The following is an 11,847-nucleotide window of genomic DNA, read 5'->3' as shown; positions in this document are numbered from 1 at the left end:
AGTCTTACAAGAGTTTTTGGGTATTTTGGGTAACTAGAGAGCGTTTATCCTGCACTTGGCACAAATTCTAAAGCTCTCATACTGGTGGTATGAAAGGGGTTCAGGTGGGACTGTGATGAGACCTGTGCAGGTGCTTTTACTGCTGCTAAGCAAACTGTCAAGGTTGTATAGGCCTTGAGTGTAATGAACTTATCAAGGCCCTGTGAACTAGATGTTCATGTAACCAAAGATGGTTGTGGATGGGGCCTTTGGCAGCAGCTTAAAAGGACACACCAGCCTACTGGATTCTGGTCTATGGAAAGGAGCAAGGGTCTGGTACTCCTTGATAAAGAAGCAACTGGTTGCTGTGTACCATGCCTCCCGGGCTACAGAGTCCATCACTGGAACAGCTCTAACCAAAGTAATAATCACCTATCCCATTGCAGGGTGGGTGCAAGTCTGGATCCAAAGGCCATGGAGTCGTGTGGCACAGGCAACTACACTGGCCAAATGGGGTGCATAATTACAGCACCATAATGCCCTTTCTGCTAATCCCTTAAATGGAGAACTCCAATACTTGGTGGGGCCAGTAACATATACCAGTAGAAAGCAGGAAGAACTTGCTTGTGAACCATTGGTAGCTGAGAGTCCTCATTCAGAGGGAAAAGCCCCTATACCTGAAGATGCTTGGTATATAGATGGCTTCAATTGTGGGCAGCCCCAAAGTGGAGGGCTGTGGCTTTCCATCCTAAGGCTGAGACAATATGGATGGAGGATGGAGAGGGGAAGAGCAGCCAATTGGCTGAGTTGCAGGCAGTATGGCTGGCGATCACCCAGGAGCCTTTCCCCACAGTTGTCTGCACTGACAGCTGGGCTGTCTATTAGGGCTTGACCCTGTGGCTACTGACATGGTACCATGCCAACTGATGGTCAGTCACAGGCCCCTTTGGAGGCAAGAGTTGTGGCAAAACTTATGGTCCTCTGGTCAGACCAAGACAGTTACCATATATCATGCGACTGGCCATTTGTCTTTAGCATCCCCAGGGAATGATGAAGCAAACACATTGGCCCAGGTACGTTGGATAGAAGGAAAGCCTGCCTCTGGTATAGCCCAAATGTTTACATAAGCATTTGCTGCATGTGGGCAAAAGACAATGTGGGCTGTAGCCTATTGCTGAGGCTTTCTGTTGACCTTTGAAGAAGTCAGCAGAGCCCAGAGGGAGTGCCTTGTGTGCTCTAAGAGGGACTTACACCAAGTCCTACAGCAACATGGGACAATAGTAAAGGGACCGATACCCCTTCTCAGGTGGCAGATAGACTATATTGGGCCTCTGTCCATATCAGAAGGATATCAGTATGCCATGACTTGTGTGGACACAGCTACTGGACTGTTGGTTGCTTTTTCTGCATGTTGTGCATATCAGCAAATCACCAAAAGAGGCCTAGAGTGTCTCTTTGCAGCCTATGGCTGGCTGCATGTGACTGGATCAAGGCACCCACTTTACTGGACATGCATTACAAGAATGGGTGCAGCAACTAGGAATAAAGTGGAAGTTTCACTTACCATATAAACCTAGAGGGGCAGGCATGACAGAGAGGTACAATGGTTTGTTGAAATATGGCCTGAAGTCTGACACCAATAGTCTACAGGGCTGGTGAGTTTGCTTACGGACAGTGCTACAGCATTTGAATGAGAAGCTCAAAAAGGAGCCTTGGGCATCTGGATATGCTCATGCACCTTGCTGCCTCTCCTATACAACTGCATGTGCAAACCAAAGAGGAGTTACTCAAGCCAGGATATGACCAGCATAGCAGCATCCTGCTGCCAGCCCCTACTGTATTAAAGAGGAGACTCTGTTTAGTGGACTTGGCCCTGGACATTTTGACACATGGACCAGCAATGGCTGGCTCTTTTGGCACCCTGGGGGAAAGGCCTGTAAACTGGCCTCCTGTGTATTCCTGGAGTAACAGCAGAGTGGCCCCCAAAGATCATGATAGTGTACCCAAAGTGTCTGGGAGGTAAGAGCATATTATAGGGAAGTTTTGTTTTATCTTTATGGTCAGTGCATGTACCTCCCATAGCCCTATATATTGACCCATCTGTAACTCTCACAGGGAAGGGGGTGAAAATCTGGTATACTAGACCAGAATGAGATTGCATTCCTCCCACTGTCCTATCACAGGACCACTCTTGCATGCGTCCCACCTGATGGACAAGATTTGCTTATGCTGGTGTCATTAAAACATGTGTTTTATCACCCTTGAGGTTGTTTTCTCCTACAGTCCCTCTGGCCTGGACCCACCCCCTGGTTGCAGCTACTGCGTGATGATTGCTCTGAACTCCCTACCTGTTCAGTAATGGGTGAGCTATGGACTAAATCTGCATAGGACTTTGAATTTAGCTGAATCCTCCAACTTGAGGATTACCATGATTTTATTGCTATTGTTACTCTATGTTATTAGTCTGTTTACAGTGCTCCAGTTTTCTCACCCAGGGGCCACTGTGAAAGATGGGGATTGAGTAGATTGTGAAATGAGATTTCTGTAGGAGTGGGCTGTGGGTAAAGTTGCAATATTTCCAGAATCTCTCACCTGGTCTTAGTGCATCTCAATAGGTATTTTGAAGGGGTGGAGAGTAGTCCATCTCCATATCAATAGGTAATTACAAGGGGGAGCAAAGGCATATCTGGACTGGAGGGTTTGGGTGGGGTCCCTTTTTGTAGCTGGGTCATGAGAGACATAGGTGAGGAGAAGTGGATGACTGTTTGTTGGCAAGAAACGTATTTCTCCCACTTTATTTCTCCCTTTGACGGCTTTGGTTCAAAAATATTTTGCCCTGGGCTGGGAATATATGTTCCTCCCGAGTTACAATAAGAGTGAGGTAAATTGTGTCAGTTGTCATCATCTCATATGTTTTCACTGATAAGAACTCAGTTGCTCAGCTGCTGATAAGCCCACTGGGGGCTTATCAATAAGACATGAAAAAGCAACTATGGCAAGGGCCACTGGTATGTATAAAAAATGGCTTTATAGACTTGTTTACTTACTTTACTCACAGATGAAGATTTTCATAATTTCAAAGGAAAAGAAAAATAGACCACATAACTTGCTCAATATTAGAAATAATGTCATTTCTCACATCAAGTCATATGGGGACTGTTTAAAAGTTTCTAAATAATCAAGGGGCCATCCAACAACCATGCTCATCATTAAAAATATACACATATTCTGTGTGCATGAGACACTTTAAAATTCCTCTTGTCCCTATACAAGCAAAAACATAACAGTATAAGTCTTCTAGGCATATTCTTTGGTACTAGGATAAGAGTTTTTCAAAGTAAAATTCCATAATGGTAATGTTTCCTGAGACACTCTCCCCTATCTGACCACCCATCCTCCAGTCTTAACAAAAATGGGTTCATTGGTCATATAATTTGGGAAATAATGCATGCTCCATCATCCTCCTAGAGGGTTGAAAAATATTTAGACCCTAAAATATTCTTGCATCTTTTCACTTGTTTATTCTAATGTTTCCCCAACTTATTTAACCACAGAAATGAAAAGCATTTCTGTGGTGAAAAGCACAACAGTAAACAAATATTTATTGATATCCCAGGGAACTATTTTTCTTAGGAAAACCATTGGGATATGCTGCAAAATATCATTGGAAAATACAGAGGTTGCAACTATTGAAAAGAAGAACATCAAAATTGGTATATTGTTGGATTTCTAATCAAAGTTCTCTCCAGGCAGTCATGATATACAAAAGAGCCACAAAACCACTCTATTGCTCTCTGAGAGCTCTCTGTTCCAGATCACTGGGTTAAGACTTGCTGCAAAGTATTTTTTGAAACAATAAATATTTTAAAAGGAGATAAAATCTGTGGCATGATTTTTAAAGTAATCACATTATCCCATAGCAGCTACACAGGAAGGAAGAAAGACCCTACATCTATTTTCCCATTTTATCTTCTTTCCCTCTGTACCAGAGATAAATACGGGGTACCATTCTCACCGCTTTGGGTAGAAAATAATATGGTAAAAGAAAAATAAAACCAAGGCCAAATACTACTCCAACCTTATTAACGCTACATTGAGAAGCTAACAAATCAAATCCACAACAATAAAATATCATATATGTTTGAACTTAATCACTCAATTATGCTTCTTTTAGGTATCTCTTGGCAAGTTTTGTAGTATTGCTCTTATTTTTTGCTTCAGTTCTTTACAAAATAGTACTACTGAGTGTTGTTGCAGTTACTATTGTTTTAAGAATACACGGCCACTAAGGATTTACATCCTCCCTTGTTGGCACCCATTTATGCCATCCAGGTCCCACCCCACTGACCCAGGAGATGGCCACTGGGTCACAATATTGTATACTTACTATTCACAAAGGTCTGTTTGTTTATGATGTTGGCAACTCTTTGTTAGCTTAGACTTTCTTCTTTTACCCTATCAAAACTGTACATATCTGACTGATATTCTTTAAAGTTTCAGTGTGATTAAACAGTTCATTTTTGTACAGAATGCAAAGGTACTTCTTAAAAGTTCACTCATACAGTTATCTTTCCCAGGCTACACACATTTATTACTCAACTGTAGGTGTATTAGGATCATGCCAACTTTCAGTGGGTCATCACTAGCTCTTCACAAATGCTATTTAACTTGAAAATGGTAATAGTATATGGTCCTTCATTTAACAAGTCTTGTAGTCCTATTATGTGCAAGAATCTATATGAACTTTAAGTGAGGAAAAATTAAATACCTTAAATGAAAATATCACGAGAGTTTCCTCTGTCTTCTGTGCATGAGCTTACTCCTGGACTGCTTGGAGGTTCTTTGGGACACAGAGGACTGAAGCTGAGGATCAGGTGCTTGAGTGGAGGCTGGAGGCCCCATCACACATTGGGGGCTGTGCTCTTTTGAGCTAGATACTTGCTCATAATCCCTAGGGGCCACCTGGCCTTTCCTGTTACCTGGCATAGTGCATATGAGGTTTCTGCTGGAGTCCATCACCAGAGCCAGTAACCAGTTGCCTAACCTGAATAGCAGCAAATTTGGGGACATGGACCTGCTGTTGTAGACCAACTTTGCCATAAAGTTGCTGGACCGCCAGCAGCCCAAAACCAGTAAGAATTTCAGAATTTAGCATTTATTCATTGGGGAATAAGGTAGATTGGAAGAAGAGCTAAATATGTTTGATGGCAAACATAAAGCTAAACAATTGAGAATTTTCTATCAAATGAATGATAACAGCTTGGTTTATCAATTTTATAAACCTGTGTTTTGTTTTCTCTCATTTAGGACTGTTATGGCTGAAGTAGAACTTGAACATAATCTTGAGCATATCAGTTGTGATATATATATGTAAGGTTTCCTCTTTTGAAACCTTTTCTAAATTGGCATCTCTTACAGATGGTTCACCTGTTAGTTTTTTAGTCTGGACCACACAGTCTTTGACAATTCTAGCCAATCAGGCTGTTTGCTACATGCCAGAATCAAAGTACATAGTTGTGAAATGTTCCAATTCTGCAGATAGCTACATAATGGCTACAGATAAAGTAACAGCTATTTGCTCATACTTTGGAAATAACATTTGGGGTTATTTCAATATTTTCAGGTGTAGATTTGGGAAACGATATTTGTACTCACCCTACAATTATTGATAAAGTCTCTCCTCTTTACCTGTAAATTTTATGACTATGCCAAAAGGAACAGGATTGATTCATACAATCCCAGTTTATGATATGAAAAATTATGGTGTAAATTTTCAATACAACTTGTCAATGAATTATTTACTGGATAAAAATGGCATTTTCACAGATGTTTCAGGTCCTGAACTTCAAGGCTGTCCTTTAAGAAGGAACTGATATGGTTATAAAGATGCTTCAGGCTTCAAAGCATTTGTTGAAAGAAGAACACTTGGTACATAGATATCCCCATGTCTGGGGAATTAACAAACTAGTGTTATTTGTGCCTGCAAGGCGTGGATCCTAAGATATTACAATCACATGAATATTAAGACCACAATCGAGGAATTGTTTAAAAAGGTGAAATTGACTCCTAAATCTAGAGCAAATGCCATGGTCAAAATCATGGACAGATGACTATATTAGTATACATCAAGGCAAAGAGTTTGGGGTGTTCCAATTCCTATGAAATACATCATAGCACAAAATATAAATTGCTTTTGATCAATAGTCAAAACATTGAACACATTATTGAACAAGTGGAACAACATGGCAGTGATGGGTTGTAGACTATTTTCCTGAGCAATTACTTCCAAAAGAAGCCTTATCTATTACTGGTGGTTCTGATACCTTGGAATATGTATCTGGCCAGGATATAAAACATCTGGTTTTATAGTAGATTTTTATGATTTCATGTTCTTCTGACTGAGAAAAGAGCAGGATTTGTCCCTGGAAGAAAAAAACCAGTTTGACAGTTAATTTCAGTCTTCCCTGATTAGCAAATATGACAGCAAGGGGGAAAAAATGTCCTTTGTAAGACAGTGATTGCCCATGGATTTACCCTTTCAGAAAATGGGGAATAAATGTTCAAGTTTTTTGGGACTATTATTAATCCTTATGTCATCAATGGAGAAAGTGATCAAAGCAAAGAGTTTCTCTGTGGTGCTGATTATTCTTTTGTGGGTAGCTGAGTCCTATAACTTCACTAAAGTGACAGTTGGCTCATCATTACTTACTGCTGTCAGAGATATTAGCAAGTTCAGGTGTACAGTTTGTTTTCTTTTGGGAAATGTGTCTGGTTTGAGTCCAGAAACTGATTTCATCCCTGCTAAGGATATGTATGTCATGGACCAGTACATCCATGTAGGATTTTGCAAACAAGATTACTGAGTCATATAAACAATATGATCTTGGAAAAGTTGTTGGTTACAAGCACTTTATACCACAGAACTCTCTAGCCTTCATTTCAGTGTAATCAAATATAAACTTTAGTGTGAAAATGAAAGTGATCTCAAATGACACTCTTGTCAGACTGCATTAGCTGAAATATTGGATAAAATAGTGCATTCTTTTGCTTTCATTCTTCCTCTTTGCTAAAGTGGTATTCTAGCACAAGCAATATGGATTTCCACAAAAGAGAAAGAAGGCAGCAAAAAATAGAAGAAATACAGCAGAAAAATTTCTAATTTGACAAAACTATCAATCAAAACCCAAAAAGGCTAAACAAATTGCCATATTATAAACACAAAGAAAACCGCAACAAACCACATCATCATCAACCTGCAAAAACAAGAGATATAAAGGAAATCTTTAAAAAAGCCAGAAGGGGAAATCTTATAAAGTAGAACAAAGTAAGAATGACTATGGACATATTGTCCAAAACAATGTAAATTAGAAAAAATGGAAGAGTATGTATAAAGTGAAAGAAGGGGAAAGAAAAACACACACACAAAAAAGCACCCAAACCCGTTCAACCAAGAATGATTTATATAGAAAAAATATACTTAAAAATAAAAAGAAATATAAATATTTAACAAACGAAAGTAGATAGATTCAGTCTCCTGTAGAACTTCATTATAAGAAATGTTAAAGGTAATGTTTCAGTGTGAAATAAAATGATACTAAAAAAACACTAACTTCTCAGAAATAGATGGAAAGTGTTAGAAATCTTAAATATGTAGGTAAGTATAAAATATTTTTGGTTTAACATTTATAATTGGTTTAAAAGATGATTCTTTACTTGTTCACCATGTAAGAACTTGTTCGTTATGCTTCAGAATATTGAAGACTGTTGAGAATTAGGCTTGGGGTTGATTAATGATTGTGCATTGAGTCCCCTGTACAGAATTTTATTGTTATTAACAACCATATGATCAATAAATATGAGAGATGCCCTCTCAAAATAAATAAATAAATAAAAGATGATTCTTTAGAAAAAAAGTGTTACATGGTTTGTAAAACACATAAAGAGATATACTGTATGACAATACTAACACAAGAAACTAAAGGGAGAATGTGGAAATATATTGTTATTAGGTTATTATGTTGTACATATAGTTAAATAGTATTTGAAAATATACTGTGATAAATTTAAGATGTAAATAGTGAACTTTAGAGCAAGCACAAAATTGATCATATACATAAAAAATGAATTTATATGAAAATTTCTAAATCTAATTAAGCAGAAAAACATGAAAAAGAACAAAAAGATAGCATAAATAGAAAACAAATAGCAAAATGGCATCTTTAAACCATTTAGATAACAGTAAATGGCCCAAACACTCCAATTAAAAGGTTGAAATCATTAGAAAGGATAAAACAAGAATCAACTATTGTTTCTCTACAAGAAATTCATTTTTTATTATAAAAGCAAACTTATTATAAATTAAAATCGTGATAAAATCATAAGCCCCTATCTAACCTAAATAAGAAAAAAAGGATAATAAAATAAACTAATCAACTCCATGACCACCAATATGTTAACCTTGATGAAATGGATCAATTTCTTGAAAGACATGATCTACCAGAACTCTTGTAGAAGTAATAGGTAATCTGAATATTTCTATATCTATCAAAGAAACTAAATAATTAACAACTTTTGGACAGAGAAAGCACCTAGCCCAATTGTGTTCAATGGTGAATTCTAGAGAACATTTAAGGAAGAAATTTTAGCAATTCTTTCCAAACTCTTTCAGAAGATAGAAACAGAGAGAATACTTCCTAACTCATTCTATGAATCTAGTATTACCATAATACCAAAACCAGACAAAGTCATTATAAGAAAAGGTAACTATAGATCATACCCCTCACGAATATGCTAAGTGATTATACCAAGGTAACAGATTATAAGGGTAATATACCAGCAATAAAAATGGGAAAGTTAAAAACACAATGTCATGTATATTAGCATCCCAAAAATAAGATACATGGGTATAAATCATACAAAATATGTACATGTAGATGAACAAAACTACAAAATTCTGATGAAAGCATTCAAAGACAACTTACATAAATGTTGAGATATTCCATGTTCGTGGATAGTGAAACCCAAATTGTCGACATAGCTGTCTTTCTTATCTTGATGTACATAGACTCTGCACAATCTTAATCAAAATTTCAACAAGATATTTTTTTGGGTATCAGCAAATTGATTTTTAAGCTTATATGAAGAGACAAAATACCCAGAGTAGCCAACACAATAGTAAAGAAGAGAAGAGTGAAGACTGATACTACATGACTTGAAGACTTACCATAAAGCTACAGGAGTCAAGTCAATGTGGCATTGTTAGAAGAACTGATAAACAGATCAATGGAACATGGTAGAGGGCCCAGAAACAGGCTCATGTAAATAGAGTCAACTGATCTTTGACAAAAAAGCAAAGGCAATACAATGAAGAAAAGATCATCTTCCCTACAAATGCTGCTGGAAAAACTGGACATTCACAGGCAACAATATGAATCTAGATGCACAACTTACAACATTAAACAATTCATAATGGATCACAGACTGAAATATAATGCAAAACTGTAAAATTCCTAGAAGAAAACAGGAAAAGATCTAGAGGTCCTTGGCTTTAGGGATGAATTTTCAGATACAACAGTGGAGGCACAATCCAAAAAAGAAAACATGTATAAATTGTACTTCATTAAAACTAAAAACAGTCTGTGAAAGACAACATCAAGAGAATGAAGACACTGGCTGGGAGAAAATATTTGTAAAAAACATATTTTCTAAACTATACAAAAAATTGGAAAATTCTAAACATGAGGAAAATCAACAACCCAATTTAAAATTGGCCAAAGATCCTGACACCTCATCAAGGAAGAGATGACAGAAAAAAAGGATATGAAAAGCTGTTCCACATCATATGTCATCTGGGAAGTGCAAATTTAAACAATGAGATACCACTACATACCTATTAGAATGGCCAAAATCTAGAACACTGACAACACCAAATGCTGGTGATGATGTGGAGCAACAGGATCTATAGTTCATTGCTGGTGGGAATCTAAATGGTATGACATATTGCATACATTTTAAATATCCTATGTATTATGTTGTATTAACATCCTAAAAAAAGCCTTTCTAGCTGAGGTTAGCCAATTCTAAGAGAACAAAGGGCCCAGCTGGGAGCATGCCTCTATTTAGCTTGTACACCCTGAGAGGCAATATTCCTCTGCATTAATTATCTCAGAACCAAGTACCCAGCAATTAGCAAGAACCCCATATACCACCAAAACTAATAGCAAAATACAAGCAAACCTGCAAAAGAAAGGATCAAAAAGAAAGAACTGTATTTTAAAAGATCAGTAAAACTGATAAACGTATTTTCTAAAAAAAGCAAGGAAACAATTTAATGAATGAAAAGTGAAAATCATAGAAGTTCGACAGACATTAAAAAGTAAACAGTAAATTTGAAACATGTATACAATAGACAGCATCTTAGAAAAATACAATCTACCAACACCAAAACTATTGGAAATAAACCCATATTGCTCTATAATTATTAAACAAATTGAATGTATCATGAAACACTTCCCACAAAGAAAATTCTAGAACCAGAAACTTTTATCCACAAGTTCCAGTATGCTTAAGAAAAAAACAATGTCATTTTTTCCATAAATATAGACAAAATAGAAACTATCTGTTTCACTTTCTGAGATTAATATAATCTTGATACAAAACCCTGAAAAAGTAGTATAAGGAGCAAACCTATAGCTCAGTCTCACTTATGATCAGAGAGAAAAAAAGGAAATGCCCTAAGCAAATATTAGCAAATTAAATCCAGCAATATATGAGTAATGAATTATATATAAGAATTATGATTGCATAAATTTTTGTTGTTATTTTCTGGGCTGTAAATTTGACTTGACTTTCAAAAATCAACTTAAAAATCAAATGATGTAATTTACCTGCTAAAAAAATGAGGAAAAAGCACTTCAACAAAGAAAAGGCATTTGATAAAATTCAGCATGTTTTATGATAAAAATCTCTTAGTAAACTAGAAATAGAAGTGAATTCCTCAATCTGACTGAAGACATTCTTAGAAAGGTTACCACGACCATCATATATAATGCTGAAACATTAAAATTTTTCCATCTGATATAGGCAACAAGATAAAGATTTATATTATCACCATTTCCATTTAATGTATCACAAATGTTCTAGCTAGTAGAGTACAATAAATAGATGAATATTTAAATAATAAATAACAGCATAAATAATTCAAAGGAAGAAACAAAACATATTGCTCTTAGATGATATGATTATGCACTTGGAAATCACAGAGAATTTACAGGTACTATAAAGATTAATAGAAAAGTTTAGTGGAGTTGCTGAGAAAACAATTAAGACACCAAAATCAATTATATTAGGTATTGCAACAATGAACAGAATATTACATTTCAAAAGTTACCCTTTAAAATAATATAATAAAAATATATAAAATGTTTAGAATAAATCTAACAAAGAAAAATTACATTTATCAATTAAATCCAAGAACTAGAAACATAAAATAATCACTGAATGTGAATTCATGTTCATAAATAGGACCTATGTTTTCAATACATAAATTTCCCACCAAATTATCTATAGATTCTACAAAATACTAAATCAATATATAGGTGGTATTGTTGGAAACTTGAAAAAATGATTTTCATATTTATACATAATTTTGGAAATATGAAACTACTTGAAAAACACAACATGAGTGGACCAGTTCACTGGATATCAAAATTTATTACAGAATTTTAGCCAGTTGTGTAGATATTTGTATAAGGATAAATAAGTAAATAAATGGAACACATTTGAGCTTCCTATATAAGCAAGCATATAGGAGAACTTGGTTTGTGACAAAAATAGCACTAGAGAGCAAAAGGAAAATCTTTTCAATAA

General features: G+C 36.1%; 1 pseudogene; it reads left to right on the top strand.

The window, feature by feature from the left end:
• Positions 1-5,176: 5,176 nt before the first annotated feature.
• On the top strand, positions 5,177-7,049 carry LOC108409049 (isoleucine--tRNA ligase, mitochondrial-like; annotated as a pseudogene).
• Positions 7,050-11,847: the final 4,798 nt, after the last annotated feature.

The sequence above is a fragment of the Manis javanica genome, chromosome 2, assembly GCF_040802235.1.
Source record: "Manis javanica isolate MJ-LG chromosome 2, MJ_LKY, whole genome shotgun sequence".
Classification (NCBI taxonomy): Eukaryota; Metazoa; Chordata; class Mammalia; order Pholidota; family Manidae; genus Manis; species Manis javanica.
Note: the sequence above shows the minus strand (reverse complement) of the source record. Positions and strands in the feature narration are given on the sequence as shown.